Below are 25,446 nucleotides of genomic sequence, written 5' to 3' on the forward strand. Positions count from 1 at the left end.
GTTGTAATGGGTGTAAAGTAGTGTCTCATTGTGATTTGAACTTGTGTTTCCCTAATGACTAAGAATGTTGAGCATCTTTTTATATGCTTACTGGCCATTTGACCAAGATCTTCTTTAATATCTTTGGCCTATATCTTTTTTGGTGAACTGTCGATTCAAATCTTTTGCCCATTTTAAATTGGAGTTCATGTTTTCTTATTATTGAATTGTAAGAGTTTTTTGTATAGCCTGGTACAAGTCCCTTATGAGATATATGATTTACAAATATTGTCTCTCAGTCTGTGGATCATCTTTTGACTTTCTTAATGGTATCTTTTGGAGCCCAAAAGTTTTAAATTTTGATGAAATTCAGGTTATTTTTTTAAATAAATCATGATTTTGGGGTCACATTTGTAAAATACTTACCAAACTCAAGGTCACATAAAAGATTTATAGTTTTAGCTCTTCTGTTTAGGCCTATGATCCATTTTGAGTTAACTGTTGTGCACGATGTGAGATAGGGATCTCCTGAACCCACCAGATCAAACTTTCTCCTCTGCCTTTCCATTAAAACTGTTCTTTCTTGGTGTATTAGTTTTCCATTGCTACAAAAAAAAAAAAAAAAGACACAAATGAAGGTTCTTACAACAACACGCATCTATCATCTCACACTTTGCATGGGTCAGGGGTCTGGCATAGGGTGCTGGGTCCTCTGAGGCCTCAGAAGGCTGCATTCTAATCAGGTTTCAATGAGGAAGTTCTGCTTTCAAGCGCCTTCAGACTGTTGGCAGAATTCACCTCCTTGCAGCCGCATGACTGAGGTCCATGTTTTTTTGCTGGTCATCTGTCAGTTTGGAGGGGCTGCTTTCAGGTTGTAGGGCTGCTTTCAGGTTGTAGGGGCTGCTCTCAGGTTGTAAGGGCTGCTCTCAGGTTGTAGGGGCTGCTCTCAGTTTATAGGGGCAGCTCTCAGTTTGTAGGGGCGGCTCTCAGGTTGTAGGGGCTGCTCTCAGTTTGTAGGGGCGGCTCTCAGGTTGTAGGAGCGGCTCTCAGGTTGTAGGGGCTGCTCTCAGTTTGGAGGGGCAGCTCTCAGGTTGTAGGGGCAGCTCTCAGGTTGTAGGGGCGGCTCTCAGGTTGTAGGGGCGGCTCTCAGGTTGTAGGAGCGGCTCTCAGTTTGTAGGAGCGGCTCTCAGGTTGTAGGGGCGGCTCTCAGGTTGTAGGGGCGGCTCTCAGGTTGTAGGAGCGGCTCTCAGGTTGTAAGGGCAGCTCTCAGGTTGTAGGGGCTGCTCTCAGTTTGTAGGGGCGGCTCTCAGGTTGTAGGAGCGGCTCTCAGGTTGTAGGGGCTGCTCTCAGTTTGGAGGGGCAGCTCTCAGGTTGTAGGGGCAGCTCTCAGGTTGTAGGGGCGGCTCTCAGGTTGTAGGAGCGGCTCTCAGTTTGTAGGAGCGGCTCTCAGGTTGTAGGGGCGGCTCTCAGGTTGTAGGGGCGGCTCTCAGGTTGTAGGGGCGGCTCTCAGGTTGTAGGGGCAGCTCTCAGGTTGTAGGGGCGGCTCTCAGGTTGTAGGGGCTGCTCTCAGGTTGTAAGGGCAGCTCTCAGGTTGTAGGGGCGGCTCTCAGGTTGTAGGGGCGGCTCTCAGTTTGGAGGGGCAGCTCTCAGGTTGTAGGGGCTGCTCTCAGGTTGTAAGGGCTGCTCTCAGTTTGGAGGGGCAGCTCTCAGGTTGTAGGGGCGGCTCTCAGGTTGGAGGGGTTGCTCTTAGGTTAGAGGGGCTGCTCTCAGGTTGTAGGGGCTTCCCACAGCTGCTTGCCATGTGGCCCTCTGAACCAGGCCCTCATGAAATGGCAGCTTCTCCATAGCCAACAAAGGAGATAGTCTCTTGTGTGCTACCATGATGGTTATGCATGTGTGCATGCATACATATTATGTGATACACACATATAACACACAACACACACATATCTCATAAGGCAGTCATGGCAGTGACATCCCATCGCCTTTGCCATATTTTGTTAAGGAGAAGCAAGTGACCCTGGCACTCAGCGGGAGGGGATTGTACAAGGCATGAACATTGCTATCCTGCTTTGATCAAAAAGGGCTGTGAGGAGATCACTCCACTGCACTCCAGTCTGGAGTGGGCGACAGAGCCAGACCCTGTCTCAACAACAGCAACAACAACCCTGCGGTGAGAAGGATTACCAAGGACCCTTACCAGATGGAAAACAATACAATGTGTAAAAAAATGAGGGAAGGAGCAGCGATTCACCAGATGCCCAAGCAGGTAGCTGGGCCTCAGCGCTGAACTCTCCCCTCCCCTCCCCCTCCACCGTGTCCATCGGAGGCCGCTGCCCCCTCCCAGCGTCTCTCGACCCCTCCCCTGTACTCCAGCCGCGGCTAATCCCTGCTGTCTGGGTGGGGTCCCTCCGAGGCGCAGGTGGCTGATTTGGGAGAAGAACCCAGGAGGCAGAATGCGGAGAGGGTAGCGGGGCTGGAAGCAGCTGAACCACAGGGCGGGGCTGCGGCTCGGTCCCGGGGCCACCTCTGGGACCGTGTGGGGGTTGCTGACTCTGGCCCTCGAGGAGAGCCGGGCATTTATCCGCCCTCGCCCGTCCCTCGCGATGAGGGGCGCTCCTGGGCGTGGGACCCCTGGCTCCCCGCGCTGCCCTGGCCGGGGCTGGTCTCGCCCCAGGACCCTGGAGAGCGACCCCAGGCGGAGTCCAGGAGAGGAACAGGCCGAAGGAAGTGGTCACGGCGCCGGTGAATACAGAGGGGCCTCGGCTTGGGGTGCCCACCTGGGAAGAGCCCCTCCTCTGCAAGGACCCGCTGCAGCGTCACCAGCCTGCGCTGCTGTCGCCAGCGCCCGTTTTAAATAGCCAAACCTCACCGCTTCATCTAGCAACGCACCCCCAACTTCACGCTAAATGCATAATTTTCTGTAAATTAAACTTAATGGGACTAGAGTAATTATATTGACTTTTTAAAGTACTTAGAGATAAATACATGATTAGATATTTCAGAGTATAAACTTTTTCATTGTTTTTCCCAAGGGAGCCAGCGGGAGGAGGCGCAGGCCTGAGTTAGTGGGAGGGAGGCCTCAGAAACCCGTTTGAAGAGGCCCTTAGACCCCACTGCCAGTGGAACCCAGATCAGCCACCTGGAAGAGCCACTTGGGCAAAAATATAGACAAATCCTTAAAAATGCCTGTACCTGTTGACCTGAGAAGACCACAGTTCTATCCCAAGGAGTAATCAGAGTTGGAGACCAAAATCTAAGGGTAGGACCGGTCATCCCTGTATAATATAAATATAATATAAAAAACTTATATGGGAACCATCAAAATGCCTAACCATTTACAGAACAACCATAAGATGGAATGTAGTGCAGCCATTAAAAAGGACGCAGTCAGAAAATAATTCATGTTGGGAAAATGCTGATAAAATAACAGCATGAGAAAAAAGTGACATCCAGGCCTGGATATAAAGTACATTCTAAATCTACCAAGAAAAAGAAATCCCAGGAGAAAGTATGCAAAAAATCCAGCAATTTTTAATCTCTGCTTGATGAGATTAAGAGGGATTTTGATTTTCTTTTCTATTTTTTTATGTTTTAAAAAAAATTCTGCAAGAAGCAGAATATTATATTTTTAAAGCAGATTAAGTACAAAGGGATACCCCACCCTCAGGGGACTTATTGGAGGAGTTCTGTGGATGGAGTGCCAATGTCAGGCTCACTCCGCCCACATTTAAGTCTCTTGATTGCTGGTTGTAAGAGAGGCTGTCGGTGGCCTGCACACAATCTAGTCTCCTCTTGCATAGTAACAAGGGGCCAGTGCTGTTGGGGATGGCTGTGTCCCAAGCTTTCCTCGCAGATGGGGATGGACAATGAAATGTGAGTGGAGGTGGTGGGTACAGCTTCCAGGAAAATTCATTGATGGGAGTTTATTCAATTGACAGGGATACACTGTGCCAACCACCAGCTGGGTCAGAGCTTCCCTGCCCAGAGGCTAAGCCTGGTGGTACAACAGTCTCTGACCCACTGTCTCTAGAACTCTCAGAGTGAGCACAGGGGATGACGATGTCAACAGAGAAAGTGAGCCATCTCACAGAGCATTTTCTCATTAAATGTTAGCATTTGAACAGAGGCTTAGTGATCTTCTAGTTATATTCTGTTTGGTGCTAGGATTCCTTCCACAACAACCACTGTCAATCATAGAAATAATTTCACCGTTGTTAATATTCTCGTCACTCTTATCTTCATCCTCATCGCTGTGTTTATCATCATCACCAGTACCATTATCATCATCTTTCTTTTCACCATCATCACTACTATCACCACCACCACCATCATCATCATCATCTCCATCATCTTCATTATCATCACCATCATCATCTTCATTATCATCACCATCATCTCCATCATCACCATCATCATCACCATCATCTCCATCATCATCTTCATTATCATCACCATCATGTCATCATCATCCTCCATCATCATCTTCATTATCATCACCATCATCATCTCCATCATCATCATCTTCATTATCATCACCATCATCATCTCCATCATCATCATCATCTTCATTATCATTATCACATCATCATCTCCATCATCTTCATCATCACCATCATCTCCATCATCATCTTCATTATCATCATCACATTATCATCACCATCATCTTCTTATCATTATCCCCATCATCATCTCCATCATCATCATCTCCATCATCATTATCTCATCACCATCATCGTCTCCATTATCACTGCCATTTTTTGAGCACTGTTTATGTGCCAGGCACAGCGTTGGATACTTCACGTACTTTATTGAACAGTCTAATGTGATAGGTATCGGTTTTAATTTACAGATGAGGAACTGAGGTCCGAAAAGTGGCCCAAGACAGCACATATAATAAGCTGAAAAAAGGAGGTGATGAATTTAGATTTGTCTGATTCCAAAAGCTCAGCTCTCTCCACTATACCTTACAACCCTGCAAGTTGACCTCTGCTGTGCACCTCCAGTGGCGAGGAGGTCACTACCTCACCCTTTGGTCTTAGATCTGACTTTTTGTGGACTGCAGAATGGGCCCAACTTCTGGTCCACCTGACAGCCCTTCTGAAGTTGAAGATCAGCTCTTGTGTTCACCTGAGCCTCTATGTTTTTAGAACAAGCACTAAATTCCTTCAATAACTCCACGTGTGAGTGACCACTTCTCCCTCCCTCCTTGGCCCCAACCCTGGTGCTCCTGGATTTCCGCCATCCTTCCTCCCTGGTATCCTTGCTTCCATTGTCACTGGCAGCCTCTTTTTCACCCAGCAGTCACAGAAGTCTTTTTATAACACAGAGCAGATTATGTCACTCTCCTGCTCAAAACTGCAGTGAATTCTCTCAACACTAAAAAGAAAATTCAAACTCTGCCATGACCTGTAGACCTGAAATGATCTTCTCCCACTAACGCCTCACACCTCATCTACTACCCTTATTTCCAGACACGGTGGCCTCTCCCCTATCCTTGAGCACATCGTGCTCATTCCTACCTCAGGGCCTTTGCACCTGCTGCTCCCTGTGACTGAGCATCTTTTGACAACTAGCAGCAAGCTTCATTCCACTTTATTCAGGTCTCTACTTAATTGTCACCTTCTCAGAGGGGTCTTCCCTGATCACCTGCTTTAAGCTTCTTTCTATTCATGATTTTTCATTATTTCAGAACATATCACATTCTCATATATACTAACATGGTTATTATCTGTCTCCCGCTGGAATGTAAGCTCCAGGAGAGTGTGAATTTTGCCCATTTCTCACCCCTATAGTTTCAGTGTGAAGAAGGTGGCTTAATACATAACAGGATACTAATAGGTACTTTGCAAATTAATTAGTTAAACAACGTGATCTTGCCCATGCCCTTCTCAGGCTGGAGACCCTCTTTTTAGGCAAGGTTTAGCTTATCCATGACTCTCTTGAGGTCTGACTCTCAGATGGCACAAGGATTTGAGCCTCCCAGTTGAACAGGAATCTCACCTGCCTTTTTCTAGACTCCATAGCACTACTTACATAGTCTGTAAAGCACCAGGATGTACACACAAGTGTTTGAGCTTTGGAGTCAGAATGAGGTGTAAATCTCAGCTCTGCCACTTACTAGCTCTGTATTCCTCAGCTTTTCTGAGTCTCCGTTTTCTCTTGTGTAAAATGGTATCAATAATATTCACCATGCAAACTTGTGAGGAGAGAGATCGTGAGATACGTATACAAAGCAGAGGAAGCACTTGGGAACTGGTGGCTGTTCCCATCACTGTTGTTGCTGTTGTTATTAAGCTAGCCAGGTTTGGAGCCCCTCCATCCTACAGAAGAGCCTTGGCTGGGAATGGGTTGGCTGGGGGTGGGAGACCAACCCAAGGACATGTGACATGAGAGGCACGTGCAGCTCCGTGGGCTCACACTGAGCTCCCTGTCAGCCTGGCTCCTTCCTCTGTACCTGAGCTGTTGATTTATTTTGCACTGCATGGTTAATTCACGATTGCATTTTAAATCTCATCATGTAAGTCTCAGTCTGCAGCTCTGGCCTCTGGGGATTTTCTGTTTCGCCCTGGTCCAAAACACTTGTTTTTCTTCCAAGAGTCTGTCATCTGCAAACCTGAAGAGCCTGCCTCCCCATGGAGTGTCCGCTAATGATGCTGTGGTCTCTCCTTCCCCTGGTGGACTGGGGCTTCTTGGAGGCAGTGGTCCTGCTGTTCCTTCTCTAAACACTTTCCCAGGAAGCCCAGAGCCCTGTCCAGAGGTGCACATCAGATTCATTGGCTGGTGAGAAGAGATGATGTCAATCTCTAGAAGGTTGTACTGTTTCATAAACTATTTTTTTTTGAGACAGGGTCTCACTTTGTCACCCAGGCTGGAGTGCAGTGGCATGATTTTTGGCTCACTGCAGCCTCAACCTCCCAGGTTCAAATGATCCCCCAAGTAGCTGGGACTATAGGTGTGAGCCACCACGTGTGGCTAATTTTTTGTAGAGATGGGGTTTCACCATGTCACCCAGGCTGTTGACTCATAAACTTTAAATTCAGATGAAAGGATGCTGTCTCCTGAGGTCATTAGCATAGGTGGGATCTTCTGAAGGATCAGCAAAGAATCTGAGGAACAGAGCAACAACCAATGTGTAAATACAATGAGTGCCTCATAGAACCAGCTTTCATAGAAACTGACACTCAGAAATAGGAAGTCTCTTGCCCAAGGTCACACAGCAAGTTTGTGACAGAGCCAGGAGTGACCTGGGTTCCTACCAGCCAGCCTACTTCTCCTCCCTCTCTACCCATGAGGAGGCTGGGCTGGGGCAGCAGGATGGTCATCCCCAGCAGGGCTGTGTCTCCTCTGCCCCGTCTCTGCCCTGTGTTTGTAAACTGAGCTGTTTCATCATGCCTGGCACTGTGTAAGGTACTTAACCAATACATCGTCTCATCCTATAGGACGGTCTTCAGTTTACAGAGGAGTGAGCTGAGGCCTGGAGAGGTGATGCCCAGCTGGTAGGTGGGAGCCCCATGAAGCACTTCTCTTGCTCATTGCTCTTCATGGTGCTGCCCAGCTCCCAATAGTCGACCCAAAATCCTTATCTGTTTACTGCCTCTCATGTTAGGTCTGGGAAAACAGAGGTTTTTGCCCATCTTGTCCACTTCAGCATCCCCAGGACCCAGCAAATGGCAGGGGCTCAATAAATATACCTAAATAAATGAATGAATCTCTTGGGTTCCTTCCAGGTTCAATTCCATGAGCAAGAGGATCGATCTGACAGCCCAACCCAGGCTGCCCAGGCAGTGACAGGCCCTGACTCTGCTCTCTGCTCCCAATCTCATCCTGCCAGGCAAGCTGGCACCCAACCTTCTCCCGTTAGAGCTCCAGCCACCAGGATCCCCCGTAACTGGCCACGCCCTACCCTGTGTCATGTCCCGCTTCCTCTCCTGAGCTCTTCTAACCCCTGCCCTCCTGACCTAGGGGCTGGCACAGGCTCCCACCATCTGGTCCATGTCTGGCTTCTTCTGTCCTTGACCCTGACTTGGAACCTGACCAAACTTTGACCTACCCTTTGTAATCCTGCAAGGGGCAGCGTGGAGAAACAAGGGGCCCTACCCATCCAGAACTTTCTGAAGGCTTACGATTGGTAGCTTCTCAAGGCCAGGCCTAGTTAGACTCCAAAACCCAGGCCTGGGTGCCCAGTGGGGCTCCTTGTAGACTTGACCACCCCCAAAAGACTCAGTGACAAGTTCAGAGCCATCTGAGAATCAAGCCTCCTGGCTTCTGAGCCAACAGGACGCACGTGGCTGGGATCAGGCATCAGAGGCCTCAAGGGCCACAGCAGAGGGCAGGGCTGTCCCAGAGCTTCTCCACCTGATGGGCCCTCATCAGGGTCAGGGAACCCCGATGTGACCCTCACATTCAGACTTTTAGGACTGGAAGGATCCTTAGCAAGCGTTCTCTCAAGGCCCCCTGGGTGCAGATGGACACACTGAGGAGGGAGCACTGGCTGTGATGTCCTGAATGGAGATTCCTCTCCCCTCCTCTTGGAGGGGAGAGGAATCTCCCCATAGGCTTGGTTTTAAGGGAGATACACAGGGGCGCACAGTGATACCCCCAGTGTGCTCAGTCTCGCTCCCCCAGTCTCGATTGGGTTGGAGGTTTCCTAGGTTTGCTTTGTCCCTGAGTCCTCACAGATAAAGTTGTTGGGGTCCCTGTCGGTGGAGATGAGGAAAGCCAGGCAGTAGTCAGGTGGCAGGATGTCCGTTCTGTGGCTCTTGTCATGGTTCCAGGACAGCAGGGCAATGCTCCTCTGTGTCCAGTGCTAGGTGACTAAGTTCAGTGCTCATGAGAAATGAGGCTGGTGAGCCTCTAACAGGCTCATGAGGGAGGCCTGGCTGGGGCTCTTAGCTTTGTTTTATTGATGGAGAAATCAAGGACTAGGAAGAGAGGCCCTGGTCAGCGAGGCACAGTGGCTCACACCTGTAATCCCAGCACTTTGGGAGGCTGAAGTGGGCAAATCATGAGGTCAGGTGTTTGAGACCAGCCTGGCTGACATGGTGAAACCCTGTCTCAACTAAAAATACAAAAATTAGCTGGGTGCGGTGGCTCATGCCTGTGATCCCAGCTACTCGGGAGCCTGAGGCAGGAGAATTGCTTGAACCCGGGAGGTAGGGGTTGCAGTGAGCCGACATCAAGCTGCTGCCCTCCAGCCTAGGTGATAGAGCAAGACTCTGTCTGAGGAAAAACCAAAAACAAAACCATAAATAAAAGAAAGAGGCCCTGGTCAAGGTGACACTGCAAAAGAATGACCAACATAGGCATTAACTCACGCTGCTCCACCTACCCACCCCCTACCCCCGCCACTCCTCACTCTTCCCAAATCACAGTCTCTGGGACCCTAGAGATTATCTTGTCTGATGACCCCTTCACAACTTGGTGGAGTTCAATGCCTTCTCCCTGCGCAAAGTCACATAGCCTGCACAGAGCTCAGGACAGAGCTTCTGGCTAAACTGTGTAACCTTAGATGTGTCACTGTATCTCTCAGCCCCAGTTTTCCCTATCAAATAAGACAACAATATGTCTGTGTGTACATGGTTATCATGAAGAAAGATGCCACATGTTTATGTTATAGGTATGAAAACCGAGGCTTTGGGAAATCATGTGAATCGCTAAATGCCTCCCAAGGCAAACCAGGGAGTGGCCCCGTGTGTCTGACATCAAAGCCTGTACTTTTAACTGCTTTGTTGTGCCACCTCCTTTACTGTCTGGAAGTCTGATACGGTGAGGCTTTGTCTCCCCATCCAAACCTCATCTTGAATTGTAATCCCTATAATCCCCAGGTATTGAGGGAGGAACTTGGTAGGAGGTGACCGGATCATGGAGGCGGTTTCCCCATGCTGTTCTTGTGATAGTGAGTTCTCAAGAGAGCTGATGGTTTTATAAGTGTTTGGCAAGTTCCTCCTTTGCTCATTCTTCTCTCTCCTGCTGCCATGGGAAGAAGGTCCTTGCTTCCCTCTCTGTCATGACTGTAAGTTCCCTGAGGCCTCCCCAGCCATGAGGAACTGTGAGTCAGTTAAACCTCTTTCCTTTATAAATTACCCAGTCCTGGGCAGTACCTTTATAGCGGTGTGAGAATGGACTAATTCAAAGTCCTTCCTAGTACCACAACTTGATCCCTCCAGCTGTGATCTCAGACAGGGCCTTCCTGCGTGGCACACAGGGGTGCCCATGGCACCTTTCACAGCACTGAGAATTCCCCTGATGTACACATATACACACACAGCATACACAGAGCACAGAACACATGCCTCCTCCACGTGTACACATACACCATGCACACACCCTCTCACAGACACATACGCACACATACACGATACATACATGTACACATGCATGTATATGTACAAATGCCCCCTCACACAGGCACACACATGTGACACAAATGCACCAACACAGATGCCGGCACATGCACACACACGCCCTGCTGTGCTCCTTCTGAGTGCGTCCCACCCACTCCACTGGGGGCCCCAGGCCCTTCCCCAAGACTCACAGGTAGGCATGGGTGCCTGAGCTTGTTTCTTCATCAAGCATCCAGGCTTCAGCGTAGCTCTGCAAAGATAAGCGGTGGTCAACTTCTTGGAGAGAATAAAATGGGCAGGCTGGGGGCTTAGCCACAGTAAAGGCTGGGGTAAGGACAAGTGTTCAAAACCAAGACATGGGGAAGGGAAAGTGAGGGAGTCTGGACGAAGGTCAAAATTCAGAGAAAGTACAGAATGAAGATCAGGTTATGATAATGGTCAAAATTCAGATAAATGTTAGGATATGGTTCAAGGTCAAAATCCAGAAGGTAAGGTCAGAGTCAGATAAGGATTAGAATAAGGCTTTACATTCTCGGTGGAGACCAGAATGAGATTCAGGGTCAGAGTTCTGGTCAGTGTGGGATTAGGTTGAGGGTCAGGGTCAAGGTAAACAATGAATGAGGTTGCTGATCAGATTCAGGTTAACGTCAGATCAGAGTCAGGGTCCACAGAAAGGAGGAGTCAGACGAGGCTTGTACAGGGTTCCTGCTGGTCGGGGCCAGCGTGCACCCTGTATTCCTGCTTGAAGATGTAGCCCTCGGTCGTCTTCATCTGGTTGATGTGCTGTGGAAGGTCCACCACACACACCTCGGGGTGCAGCTGCCCTGTGTGGTATGGGGAGCCCTTCTGGTCATAGGGACACCTCAGGGAGCCCCCCAGGAGGCAGCTGGCTGCGGTGACTCCACTGCTGTGTTGGTCTTCTGCAGTCAGAGAAAGACAAAGGGGTTCCTGACGCACACATGCCCCAGTGAGACTGGGGGTTCCCAGGGGTGAGGCACACAACCAATACTGAGGATAGCTGGGCTGTTGGCCGGAGCCAAGTAGCCTTGCCAGGCCATCGTGTGTGGCCCCGGGCACGTCCCCTCCCTCTGAATCTCGGTTCCACCTGTAGAATGCAGGTCAGATCAGGTGGCCTCCGAGGGCCCATGCAGCCCTGCCAGGCTATGATTCCAGTACTCCCTCATTCCATCCCGTGAGGCTTCACGGCACTGCCTGCAGAAGGCAGCGCTCCACAGAGCCCATAACAGCCCCTTCTTCCTTCCAGTCTTCCAGAGAACAATCTGGAACACTGGCAACTCCCAGCAATTACCCCCATTCAAAGATCAGCAAATCAGAAATTAGCAGCTGCTGCCAACCCCTCTGCAGATTAACCCCAGGCACCTGAATAGGAGCCTTTCTCCTGCGCAGGCAGCTCCACTGTCAGCCCGTGCGGGGCCGCAGCCACTGGGGGAGCGGGTGGAGAGGTGCACAGTGGCCCCCACACCTGGGGAAATCATCCTCCCTCCAACCCCCGGGACCACCCTGTCCCCAGCTGTTCTGCTCAACATTCCCAAGGACGTCCCACTCTGGTCCTGGAGATCAGGTCCTGGGACTGAGAAGCAGCCACACCTGCCTTGGGACACGCACTTGGTCAGTCATGGGACTCACTTGTTTTGTTTTTCTTCTCACGGATGGCAGTCCCGAGTCGCTGGTTGCCCAATATCCTAAAACAGTCGTCCCATCTATGTTGCCTTGTTTTCCAGTTGCTCCTGATGGGAGGGAAGTCCACCACTGCTCTGCCAGGACCAGAAGCTCCAGCGGAGGCTAGGAAAGTCGTGACTTAGCAATGCAGTGTTTGCTGAAGTGTGCTCCAGAGAACACTAGCTGCACAAGATGACAAAGTGGTTCATTTACAAGTAAGCAAGAAAAATAAATGTTCATTTTTAACAATGAATTTGAAAAACTGGTTTAAACAAGATTAAACAGGTCTGATCCTTGCAGAACATCTCAGGACTTCCAACTCACTACTGCCCCTGGCGAACCTCCATGAAGAGAATAAAAAGGGCAACATTCCCCAAATTTCTTTTGTCATGGAGATCATTTTTTGTTTGTTTGTTTCATAAAACATCTTTAAGGAAAGAGTATGACATGGTGCTTAAGAGCAAGCTCTCTGGATGAAGACACATTTGGGCTGGGTGTGGTGGCACGCATCTGTAGTCCCAGCTACTTGGGAGGCTGAGGTGGGAGGATTGCTTGAGTCCAGAAGCTGGAGGCTGCAGTGAGCTAGGATTGTGCCTGTGAATGGCCACTGCACTCCAGCCTGGGCAACACAGAGACCTGTCTCTAAGGAAAGGGAATGGGATTCCCCTGCTTGCGTTTGAATCCCATTTCTGATCCTGTGTGTCCTTGGAAGGTTCTAACCCTTTGTGAACCTCAGTTTTCCTGTATGCTAAGTGAGGATAAAGTTATTACTATCCAATAGAGGTACCATGATTACTGAGAGCATTCCATGAGACGATGCATGAAAATACCCAGTCCACTGCTGACACGTGGTGAATGCCCACAGATAGTAGCTGTTGTGTTGGGATGATTATTACTGGAATTGACTGTACAGTCGGAATGACTAATAATAATTCTCCATCATTCCAGACAGAGGGAAGCTGGAGCTGAGCAGAGTGGAGCAGGATCTGTCTTTAATCTTTAGTTTGAGAACTTGGCCGGGGACTCGGAAGGTGGCACTGCAGAGATGATTCTAGGGAGACAGCTGCGGCCAGCGCACAAAACATGTGCTTCTATTTCTAGGTAGAGAATTTTCTCCTGTTCAAAGAACTCTTAGGAGCTCAGAAAGAGGGGACTGGGAGACAAAGGGCTTGTCATGCTCTTCACGGGAGCTGTGGGGAGGGCTCAGCAGAAAGCTCTCCAGGGGAAGGAGGAGGTGGGAGAGGGCTCCAGGAAGGGTTGGTGCTCTTGGGGGATCAGAAAGTGGCACAAGGTAAGCTCCCAGTGGCTGAAGATGAGCAAACAGCACCACCCGGTCAGGATAATGTCGGGAGGACAGAGCTGAAGCCAGGCAGCTTCCTGGCCGAGTCCAAGGACAACACATGACGCTCTGCGAACGCAGCTGGCAGCGTAGGACTACAGGTGACGCTGCTGCCCTTGGCCCCATGTGTCCTGAACCTGGGAGCATGGCCTTTCTCTGATCACGCAGCAAGAAAGAGGAGGCCTCAGGACTCATGCCAAGGCCCACCTGACCCTGGGACCTTGTTATCCCCTAGGCTGCCGTGTTTCCCCTGTTAAAAAAGTATTTGCGTTAATGAAAGAAACCAGCACTTACTTGGCAAACCATTTGGGTGGAATCCACCGGGAACCGCCAGGGTCAAGAGCTCAGGATGGATGGGGCTGGGGGATCTGGGGGTTTTCCAGACCGTGCTTCAGAGTCAGTGGGGACTGAATTCCAATAGCTTGTGAATTCCCAGCAAGTTCCTCATACCAGCCTGCCGCTGTTTGCCTGACATAACAAACTGATTTCTTTTAAAATAAGTACACTGTTTATTTATAATAGGTTTAGATTTACAGAAAAGTTGCAAAGATAGTACACTGTTGGGTCCCCATATCCCCCAAACCCAGTTTCCTCTATTGTCCTCTTACCCGAGTGTGGTACATTTGTCACAGATAATGAACCAGTAAGGATACCTTATTGTTAACTAAAGTCTACGCTTGATTCAGATTTCCTTAGTTTTAGCCTAGTATCTCTTTTCTGTTCTAGGATCCCATGGAGGATATCATATTTACATTGAGTCATCTTGTCTTCTCTCAGCTGTGTCAGTTTCTCAGACTTTTCTGGTTTTATTGAACTTGACAGTTGTGAGGATTACTGGTTAGATATTTTGCAGAAATATTCCTCAATTGGGATTTTAAAGAATTGAGATATAATTCACACGCTGTAAAAGTTACCATGTTAAAGTGTACAATTCAGTGGTTTTTCTTTTTCTTTCCTTTCCCTTCCTCCCTCCCTTCCCTCCTTCCCTCCTTCCTTCCTCCCTCCCTCCCTCCTCTTTCTTTCTTTCTTGCTTTATCTCTTTGTCTCTCTTTCTCTCTTTCTTGCTTTCTCTCTTCCTTTCTTTCCTTTCTCTCTTTGCTTTGTCGCCCAGGCTGGAGTGCAGTGGCACAATCTTGGCTCACTGCAACCTCACCTACCAGGATCAAGCAATTCTCTGCCTCAGCCTCCCAAGTAGTTGGGATTTCAGGTGCCTGCCACCATGCCCAGCTAATTTTTGTATTTTTAGTAGAGACAGACTTTCATCATCTCAGCCAGGCTGGTCTTGAACTCCTAACATTGTGATCTACCCACCTCAGCCTCCCAAAGTGCTGGGATTACAGGTGTGAGCCACTGTACTTGGCCCATTTTATTTTATTTTTTGAGATGTCACTCAGACTGGAGTGCAGTGGTGCAATCTAGTTTCACTGCAACCTCTGCCTCTCAGGTTCAAGTGATTCTCCTGCCTCAGCCTCCCAAGTAGCTGGGATTATAGGCATATGCCACCATGCCCTGCTACTTTTTGTATTTTTAGTATAGATGGGGTTTCACAATGTTGGCCAGGCTGGTCTCAAATCCCTGACCTCAGGTGATTCACCTGCTTCAGCCTCCCAAAGTGCTGGGATTACAGGCGTGAGCCACCGCGCCTGGCCAATTCAGTGGTTTTTAGAATATTCACAAGGTTGTACAACTGTTACCACTATATAATTCCCAGAACAGTTTTACAACCCTGGAAAGAAATCCAGAGCTCTTTAGCAGTCACTCCCCTTTCCCTCCCCCAGCACCCCTAGCCCCTAGCTTGAATTTCCCAGTCATCCCTGCTTTGACCATGGTCTGCCTGCTGAATCAGTTTCAATTGAATTATTTTTCTCCTCATTATTAGTCATAGTTTTATGCTTCTTTGCATATCTGGTAATTTTTGATTGGATGTCAGACATTGCAAATTTTTGTGGGAGGCCACATGTTTTTGTATTCCTATAAATTATTCTTGAGCTTTGTCTGGCATGTAGTTAAGTTACTTGGAAACAGTTTGATTATGCTGGCTTGCTTTTAATATTTGTTAGGTGGGACCAGAGCAGTGTCCAGCAGAAGGCTTTAGCATGAGTCTGTGTCTAAGTCCTCCATGCTCTAAAAGCTTCTCCAGTACAAGATACCCCATATGCTTTCTCTGTATTTCTAATCCAGTGTTGGTACCCAGAAGGGGCACGATAGATGCTTTGATTTTGACTCATGGTGTTACAGAACTTATCCAATGTGAGGAGTACTCCAGAGAGGCTTGATCCTTTTGGCTTGGGTCAGGAGCCCCAGAGCAATGAGGAAGGGAATGGAGGGCTGGGTACTCACCCCGAGAGCTGTAGCCATGGGTATCCATGAAGGACAGGATACTCCTCCTGCAGGGGGCTCTGGTCTGTGAAGCTCTGGTCCATGGCGCTCATCATGTGGGTCCTCTCCTGGCGGTAATTGACAGTGGTCTTGGTCTCATTCACCAGCTTCCTGTGGGGTGGGGTTGGGGGGTTGATGGGAGACACAGGCACTGTGTGGGGCTGGACAGCACTCAGAGGTGGGTGGGGAGGCCCCGAAGTCAAGGGTCTTGAGGCCTGGAGTCAGCAGCTGTCTTTGAAGCATCTCTGGATGCTGAAGGGCTCTGCCTCCATCCTTCATTCATCAAACCCAGAGAGCTGCTGCCTCCCCCAAATGAAGCTGGCAGGGTCCCTGTCCTGGACATTTGCTGAGGGCAAGGCATGGAGCAGCAGTGACCTCAGGCTGGGATCCTGCTTCTAAGTCTCACTGGCTGCTCAGAAAATGGAAGGGAAAGCCACTCCAGGCCTACTTTGGTGGCAGACAGTTCCCCTGCCCCACTGCATCCCGAACTAGAAAGGTGGCTGGCCTGGCTCCAGCACAACGTGTCTCCACCTCCATCCCCTTTCCCCTAATCCACTCCCAAGACCTACAGTCAAACTGATTTTCTCCAGCAGTGGGAATGGGCTGCGTGAAGCCATCCTCCCTCCTTCCTCATGACTGGGGTCTGGCAACAGCCTGATAGATGAGGTTTCTTGTCGGCAGGGGCTGAGCTCCAACCTGCGCCTCTCAGTCTTTTGCCCATTTCTCCCAGAAACCACCAGGCCTTGGCCCGTTACCAGACACAAAGGATATGGAACAGAAACACACCCAGGGCCCATCTTCCCGCCACTCCTATCAGCCCGTCCAGCCCCCCTCCCTGCATCAGCCCAAGCAGCAGGGGGAGAAGGTGAGAGGCCCCAGTCCCTCCACTGGAGGGGCAGAGCTTCTGGAGCAGCTTCTAGGCAAGGGCCCTGCACGGCCCAGGCCTCCAGACCCAGTTTCATGCATGAGGACAGCAGTTTGTGATCCTGGAAAAACTTGGAGAAAGTGGGAGGGAGAGAAGGAGGTGGAGAGGCAGGGGACAGCTCCATGATGAAGGGTCCAAGAAACAGGCATAGGGGAAACAACTTGGGACTCTTGTCAAGGCTGGAGGTGAACCCGAGGGGCCAGAGGAGAGAGCTGTTCACCTGCTCGGCCCTACAGCATGAAGGATGCAGAGTAGAACTGAGAAAGGACTTCCAGGTTATGAGGGCTCAGGGACATCGACCATTCATGGGAACAGGGAGGCCAATGAAAAGATCTTCCCAGGAAAACCCCAGCCAGCCTGTCTTGGGGCAAGGGAAGGACAGGATGACCTCTGGATGCCCCTCCTGCCAGGACCAGGATGTCCTTCCCATGCTAAGAAGACGACTGTGTGTCCCCACTGGGACCACTGCTGTCGGGCACTGAGGAGGGCATAGCCTTCCCAGCCTGGATGGGAGACGGCTCAACAGGCCCAGGCCTCCTACCCCCAGCCCCTGCCAGCCTCTGGGCATCGCCCTCACTGTGGCCCAGGTTGGAGCCAAAGCCCCCTTTGGGAGCAGGTGAGGAGCAGCCTCTGTGGCTGTGACCTTGACTACTTTGAGTGGGGAAGGCATTAGGGGCAGACAGAGGAGGGGGAGAGGAGGAGAAGAGAGAAAGGGACAGTAACAAGGGGATGGAGAGATGGGAATGGGACAGAGAGGAAGCCACAGGGAAGACAGACAGGGCCACGGACAGAGGACAGCCGGCCAGGGTGGCTGCACGTGGAGCCCAGAGAGGTCCCTCAGTGAGTGGATGCTGGCCTAGAGGGCGGTCTCCGGTCGTGCCACAGCTCTGTTCTCAGCCCGGGACTCTCGGCCTACCTGGAAGAAGAGCTACAGAAACAAACCAGCCCGATCCACAGACGCCGGAACCCGGAAGGGACACTAACACTGCTGGCATCCAGCTGAGCTCGGTGCGAGATTAAGCAGATGGAATTTAATACAGACACTTTGGAAAGTTCTGCATCTGGCTTTGAAAACTAACTGTGCAAGCAGTGGGGAGGGAGAGCTGCCTGTCCGCAGCCCCTGCAGGAGCCGAGCTGGGGGCTCAGCGTGAGTCCCTGGGTGTTGAGTTGCTGGAAAAGCTCATGTGGGAATCAGCAAGGTAAGGGAGCAGCCCAGGGAGGAGGAGGTGAGAGACCCGCCGTCCTCGGGGCTGGCCCCGCACCGTCTGGGCCTGCTCTGTGAGGGAGGGAAAACCAGCACAGATGTGGGAGGAATGTTCTGGAAGGTTTGCAGAGAAGACAGAGACAGAAGACAGAGTAGCATCAGCAGGCTGTGGAGTCAGCAGGGGCCTGGGTTGTGTCCCAACTCTGGCACATTCTGTGACCTTCCACAAGTCCCTCAGCCTCTCTGAGCCTCAGTTTCCTCATCAGTAAAGTGGGAGTGATAAGAGCTCCTATCGTCAGGGCTGTCGTGGGGATACTGTGTCCAGAACTGAGCCTAGGGCTTGGCCCAGAGAAGGTGCCCAGCAAGGGGTTGGTCTGCAGAGCTGGGGCTGCCCGGCTGGGGAAGGAACTCATGGGGATCTGATAGTCATCTGTGCTGTGAACAGAGCTGCCAGTGTTGGGACGGGTTGGCCCGTCCTCATGCATGCAAACACACACGTGCACACAGGCATGGACTCAAGAGTGGGATCTGTGTAAGGATGCTCCTGGATGTGGATTTAGTAGGAGGTCAGGACATCCTTCGTTTTTTGTGTTTTTTGAGACAGGGTCTTGCTCTGTTGCCCAGGATGGAGTGCAGTGGCGAGAACACGGCTCACTGCAGCCTCAACCTCCTGGGTTCAAGTGATCCTCCCACCTCGGCCTCCTGAGTAGCTGGGACTATAGGCATGTGCCATCATGCCTGGCTAATTTTTCTATTTTTTGTATATACAGGTTTTTGCCATGTTACACAGGCTGGTCTCAAATTCCTAGGCTCAAACAATTCACCCACCTTGGCCTCCCAAAGTGCTGGGATTACAGGCATGAGCCACTGTGCTCTGTAGGACATCCTTCTGACCACAAGGAATGGTTCAAGGACATAAGGAGCTGCCCTGGTGGTGGAGAGGACATTGAGACTAAGGAAGGAGAGGTGACTTGCTCAGGTGACTCCGCAGAGTCAGCTCCAGCACTGGTGACCACGACTTGAGGAGGAATATGCAGAGGGGAGGGACAGAGCAGGGGAGGGAAAGTCAGAGGCTGAGGTGGCCACAGAGAATGGGGAAGACACCAGGCCAGGCCAGGTGCAGTGAGCCCAAGCCCAGCGGAGAGGGCAGGGGCGGGAGGTCTCCCCTAGGCGGGGCCAGGGACTCCCAGGCCAGGTGGAGCTACTTACGGGTAGTAGGAGTAGGCATAGTGGTCTCTCCTGGCAGTGTGCAAAGAGAGAACAGCACAGTCGTGTCCCAGGTCCACCCACCAAGGCCGGGCTGAGGCAATGCCCAGGCAGCAGGGCGGGGCCTGGGTGCTTCCTGGGCTGGGGAGGGGCTGGCCAAGGACTGGACAGGTCAGAAAGACCTTCCTGGTCCCAAATGCTGGTCAGGCTGAGACATTAAGGAACCAGGACCCAAGGCCCCTCTGGAACCTTCCCCAAGCCTACTGAAGGAGTGAGGAGGAGGTGCGGGAAAGGGCCTGGGGGCCACAGAGCTTTCACACACAGTCATACACACATGTATACACAGAAATGAATACTTACACAAACAGACACACACGTAGATATACACTCATATGCACTGATACACAGAAAAGCACACATTGACACACATATGCACTCCCAAATGTAGACACACACACAGGTGCAGACATGCATACACACATATTCAAACACATTGACACACATGCAGACATACATTCACACACACACAAACACACAAACACACACACAATAACCCCGACCCACATACTAAGACTGGAGGGTAACTGCTTACCCAGTGTGCCGTCATCCCTGCAGCCGGCCTTCCACTTCCCCTCCCTGCAGGCCTCTCTGCCCCCAGCGGTCAGCCCTTTGCCTGCACCTCCACCTGGGTGGGGACAGAGGGTGGGCACAGTGGAGAGGACTCTAGTTGGACACCCAGGATACACCTCGGCCCGCCCTCCCTCCCCCTGACTGCCCCTGGGTGTGGGATCACTAAAGGAGCCATATCATCCCCTTAGAGGGCTCCCGGAACACAACTTGGGTCAGGAGCCCTATGCTACCAGTAAGTGCTGTCAATGAAAAGAGTCAAACTCTGTAAAATATTTTTAAAGAGGTTTATTCTGAGCCAAATTTGAATGACCGTGGCCTGAAGCACAGTCTCCAAAGGTCTTGAGAACAAGTGCCCAAGGTGATTGGGTTATAGCTTGGTTTTACATGTTTTAGGGAGACTTAAGACATCAATGCACGTGAGGTATACATTGGTTCAGTCTGGAAACATGAGACAACTCAAGGGTGGGGAGGTCATAGGTGGATTCAGAGATTTTCCGACTGGCGATTGGGCAACTGGTTGAATGAGTTAAGTTATTATCTAAAGACCTGGATTCAATAGAAAAGAGTGTCTGGCTTAAGATAAGGAGTTTAGAATCCAAGGTTCTTATTATGTAGATGAAGTCTCTTAGGTGGCCACTCGCAGAAGCAGTAGATGGCAAATGTTTTCTATTCAGACCTCTAAAAGGAGCTAGACTGGAAGCTAATCTCTTCAGGATCAGAAAAAAAAGACCTGGAAAGGCAAAGGAATTCTCTACAGAATGTAAATTTCCCTCACAAGAGACAACTTTGCAGGGCCATTTAAAAATATGTCAAAGAAATATATTTTGGGGTAAAATATTTTGATTTCTTTCAGTGCCTGTTATCTGTCAGGTGATGCTATACTAGAGTCAGTTTGGAATTCGGTATTTTATTGCTACAAAGTCTGTTTTGTAAGTCTTAAGACCTCTGTTTTAATGTTAATGCTGGCCAGCTGCGCTGAATTCCAAAGGGAGGTGGAAATAATGAGGCGTGTCTGACCCTCCCTTCCCATCATGGCATTAGGTTTTAGGTTTCTTTGAAATCCCCTTGGCTGAGAGGATGATCCATTTAGTAGGTTGGTGGGCTTAGAATTTTATTTTACTTTATTTTTATTTTGAGACAGGGTCTCGTTCTGTCAGCCAGGCTGGAGTGCAGTGGTGTAATCATGGCTCACTGCAGCCTTGACCTCCCAGGCTCAGGTGGTCCTCCTGCCTCAGCTTTTTGAGTAGCTGGAACTACAGGTGTGTGTCAGCATGCCCAGCTAACTTTTTGTATTTTCTGTAGGGATGAGGTTTTGCCATGTTGGCCAAGCTGATCTCTAATTCCTGGGCTCAAGTGAACCCTTCCTTCGGCCTCCCAAAGTGCTGGGATTACAAACGTGGTTTATTTTTGGATTACATCATCCGCAGTGTACAGCAAGCTGATTTCCATTTCACAGATGGGGAGGCTGAGTCATGGGGTGTCATGGGCTGCCCCAGGCCTCTCTGGGGTTGAGGGGCAGAACTAGGCCTCTGGATGTCTGTCCCAAGACTCTCGCTCCTGAACCTGCTCCGTGCTCCCTCCTGAGGCCCTGCCTAGGCCTGTTTCAGGGTCCTTCATTCACTTGCCCCCACATCAAGCCATCAGCAGGAATCCCAGAGCAGGGCCTTCCACAGGGAATGCTACAGATTGAGGGGAGAAGAGAGGAAGACTGAGGCCAGGAGGGCAGGAGATTGGCTCCAGGTCACACAGCACATCTCCATCCCAGGGAAAGAGGGGAGGATCCAGGGTGCTGGGGCTGGTGGTAGGGGCTTGGGTGGGGATGGGGTGGACGAATGACATAGCATGTTGGCATGATGTGGGGGGCTGGGGAGATTTGTGGAGATTCAGTTCTGGTTCTGCCTTGAACAATACAGAAGTTATTTTTATAAACGATAAACTCAGGCTGGGTGTGGTGGCTCATGCCTATAATCCCAGCACTTCGGGAGGCTCATTGCAGGTGGATCACGAGGGCAGGAGTTCAAGATCAGCCTGACCAAGATGGTGAAACCCCTTCTCTACTAAAAATAAAAAAATTAGCTAGGCCTGGTGGTGGGCGCTTGTAATCTCAGCTCCTTGGGAGGCTGAGGCAGAGAATTGCTTGAACCCAGGAGGTGGAGGTTGCAGTGAGCTGAGATCGTGCCACTGGACTCCAGCCTGGGGGATAGAGTAAGACTCAATCTCAAAATAAATAAATAAATAAAAATAAACTCAGATCCTATCTCTCTTCCCTTGCCTAAAGCCCTTCGCTGGATTCCTGGTGCTCTTTGAACGCAGCCCACAGGCTTTCCTCTGGCTCAGGTGGCCCCACATGGCCCAGCCCCTGCACCTCGCTGCTCTTCCGTCTCCAGCCACATGGCACTTGTGTTTCCCCATCTCGGAGCCACTGCACGTGGAGTTGTCTATACCTGCATTTTCTCTCCCTTCTCTTTATGCCTTCAGTCTCATCAGAACCTTTCCGACTCCCCCTTCCACGCACCAAATGCTTCCTCCCTCTGTCGTCCTCACTCCTGGCCTCCCGCTCGCTTCCTTTCCAGCACTTGCCACAACTGGTAATCATCCATTCATCTGTGTTTTCTTGTTTAATGCCGCTCTCCCATACAGCCTACAAGCTACACAAGAGCAGAATGCCTGCCTGTTTTCCCACCCCAGATCCTCAGTGCCCAGCACAGTGCCTGGACCATTGTAGAGACTCTATAAATATTTGTTGAGTTAGCTGATAAATGAATGAAAGAATTTTGCTCCTCTGAACCCAGCGTTTCCTCCTCTGAAAAATATGGCTAATTATTATTCTGCCCATCAGGGGCTGCTGTGAAACATGAATAATGGTAAGCGTGCGCACAGCAGGTGCACTATGAACACTAGTTCATTCCCCCTCCTCCCTCTCCTGAACTTGCCCTCTACAGTGAAATAGGACTCCGGGCCCAGGCTGTGAATCGCTCTATCCCAGGTGGCTCAGAGCAGCTGTCTAATCAAAGTGTGTTGAATTGAACCGAAGTCATCGGCTCCTGTCCCTCCATTGACCTGTGTTGACTGAGCAGCTGCCAGACACTGCATCCACACAGCCTATAATCCAGAACCTTTCCCACCTCACAGAGCTCTCAGCCTGGGGAAGAGAAGCAATGCATAGTGTTAGAAATACCCAGTCACCTGCTGCAGGGTGTGAGGAGGCTGCAGGGGATTCAGCACAGGTGACAAACAACTGGCTGGGTTGAGGGCGCCTAACGCTGCCCTGCCCCCGACTCTGTGTGCCAGAGCTCCCACATCCGGAGTTCCTTCAGAAGCTGAAAAAAACCAGAAGCTGTGACCTTTGCTTTGAGCTAAAAAACAGCAGAAAGGCTTAGAAAAGTCTGGAGGGGTTGACCTTGTGCTCTTCCCTCCAGGTCACCAGGATGCGTGGAGTTCCCGTCCACCTCTGGGCAGCCAACTGGAGGAACCCTGTTGTCTCCGGGTCCCCATGCCCACTGTGGTTTCTGTTCCTTGGTCCTGACGTCTGTATTTCTGTTTATTTTTTCTCTTTGTTGAATGGCCTTTTGCTGCATCCTCTTCCAAATCCTCTGTGGAACAAAGCCCAGAGTAAATAATTGAATGCTTACAAATTTAAATATTTCCAGTCCCGGCCTCGTTCACGTCTCTGCATGTGGCATCGTATACTGACAGCCTCTGCTCTGGGAAGCAGAAATGCCTTTTCTTTTCTCTTGAGCTGTTTCTTTTGAGCTTCCAAGTTGCAGGGAGTCACCCTAGTGTCCCGGGATTTGGGCCACACGGGCTCATTCCTGTCTCTAGCCCAGGCCCCTTTCAGTCCTCCTTTCTCCAGGCTGAGGTCAGCCACCCAGAAGCGACAATAATGAAAATGAGCCATGAATAAAGTGCATCTTAATCTGGAATGATCCCCGTTCTTCAGGTAGGGAAAGAGAGGCTCAGAGAGGTGAAGGGACATGCCCAAGGACACACAGTAAGGGTCCTCTCTTCTTGAAGTTGTGCTGCTTTCCCCTAGAAGGTCCTTACCACGCTCCTGACTGCTGCCCACAGGGCCCCCTGGGTGGTCAGTGGAGACTGATGGCAGAGCTGGGATGCAAAGCTGGTCTTAGGAACAGCAGCCTGCATTTATTGAGCGGGCAAAGGGTGGCATGGAATGTGAGCATGTGGGGTCTGTGTGAGTGCACGTGAGCGAGTGTGTATCATTGTGCGGGGTGAGCGTGTGTCTTGGTCAGTTCAGGCTGCTATAACAAATACCATTGACTGGGGGGCTTAAACAACAGACATTTACTTCTCACGGTTCTGGAGACTGGGAACCTCAAAATCAAGGTGTCAGCCAACTCCATGTCTGCTGAGGCTCTCTTCCTGGTTGGCGGATGGCCGCCTTCTTGCTGTATCGTCACATGGCAGAGACAGAGGTCATCCCCGCTCTGCTACCTCCCAGCTATCTGACCTTGAGAAAGCCATTTTCCCTCTCTGTGCCCATATCCACGGCCTAAAATGGGGTCAGTGCTAATATGGTGCCACAGGTTGTCGTCAAGATCAAATGGGACCATGGGTGAGGACACAAAAAGAAAAATCCCCGGTGTAGCTGTGTACTGACCTGTGGCACCAGACTCAGGACACAGCATAGTGCCATGCCGACAGTGGTGTTGTCCAGGCTCTGCTGCTCCACTCACGCCGCCCCTGTCCGCTGTCTCTCCTGAGTGCTCTCCCAGCCCAGGCACCTGCGGCCTGACTGCTGGGAGCTGGAGCTGTCAGGAATGAGGGTGCTTCCTGTGGCAGGAACAGCTTCAGGGAGAGCGGGGACGGGGTGGGGAGAAGTGGGAGGAAGTCAGGGTGCCAACGTCTGCCCACAGAATCCCTCTTTCCAATCAAGAGCACACCATAAGAGGGAGGTTAGGGACAACTACTAACCTTGTGAAGCCCCCCAACCCTGCCAAGCCCATGAAGTGTAAGGAAGTGAGGACCTGGATGTGAGCTCAGCCCCCACCCTGGCAGCTGTCCACCAGCCTCTGACCCCGGGTTCCACCCTCTCCCCATCTAATCCTGTCCTGCTCTACAGCGACCCTGGAAAACTTCACAACTCACTGTGTCCCTTCCTAGACCTCTAGGACCCACAGTGGCTCCTGTCTCCTCTCGGGGTCCCCAGGCCTGCCTCACCTTTGTACGTGCTGTTTCCTCTTCTGCCACCTCCACTTCCCCTCCCTGATCTCCTGTGCCTCCCTGAACGTCTCTGGTCCCAACTCTGCTGTCTGCAGTGTAAATGACAATTCACTCTTCTGTCCTCCTCATGGGACCGACAGCCCCCTGAGAGCTGACTCTGCATCTGGCCACTTTGTTTCCCTAGCGTGCAGGTGGTGCCTGACACCTTTGCCAGCATTTATGGGGCGCTGACTGTGTGCCAAGACTGTGCTCAGCCCTTTACAGACATATATTAATTAACATAAGATGACCTTCAAGGACATAAGGTCATCTTCAAGGGCATACTGGAGACAGGGTGGGGTTGGCTGGGAGCCCAGACTTGAAGACCAGGTCAGGTGGATTTGAGTCTGGCTCTGCATTTACTGGCTGGGTGGTCTTTATCAGGTTACCTAAGTGCTGGGTGCCTCACTTTCCCATGTAACGTGGGGGTATCAATAGTACCCATCTCATGGGGCTGTTTTGAGAATTTAAAGAATGAATATGTAAAGGGCTTAAAATAATTCCAGACACAGGTTAAGTGTTGGCTATTACTATTGTC

The sequence above is a fragment of the Aotus nancymaae genome, unplaced genomic scaffold, assembly GCF_030222135.1.
Source record: "Aotus nancymaae isolate 86718 unplaced genomic scaffold, 86718_ANA_hifiasm-v0.15.2.pri h1tg000053l, whole genome shotgun sequence".
Taxonomy (NCBI): domain Eukaryota; kingdom Metazoa; phylum Chordata; class Mammalia; order Primates; family Aotidae; genus Aotus; species Aotus nancymaae.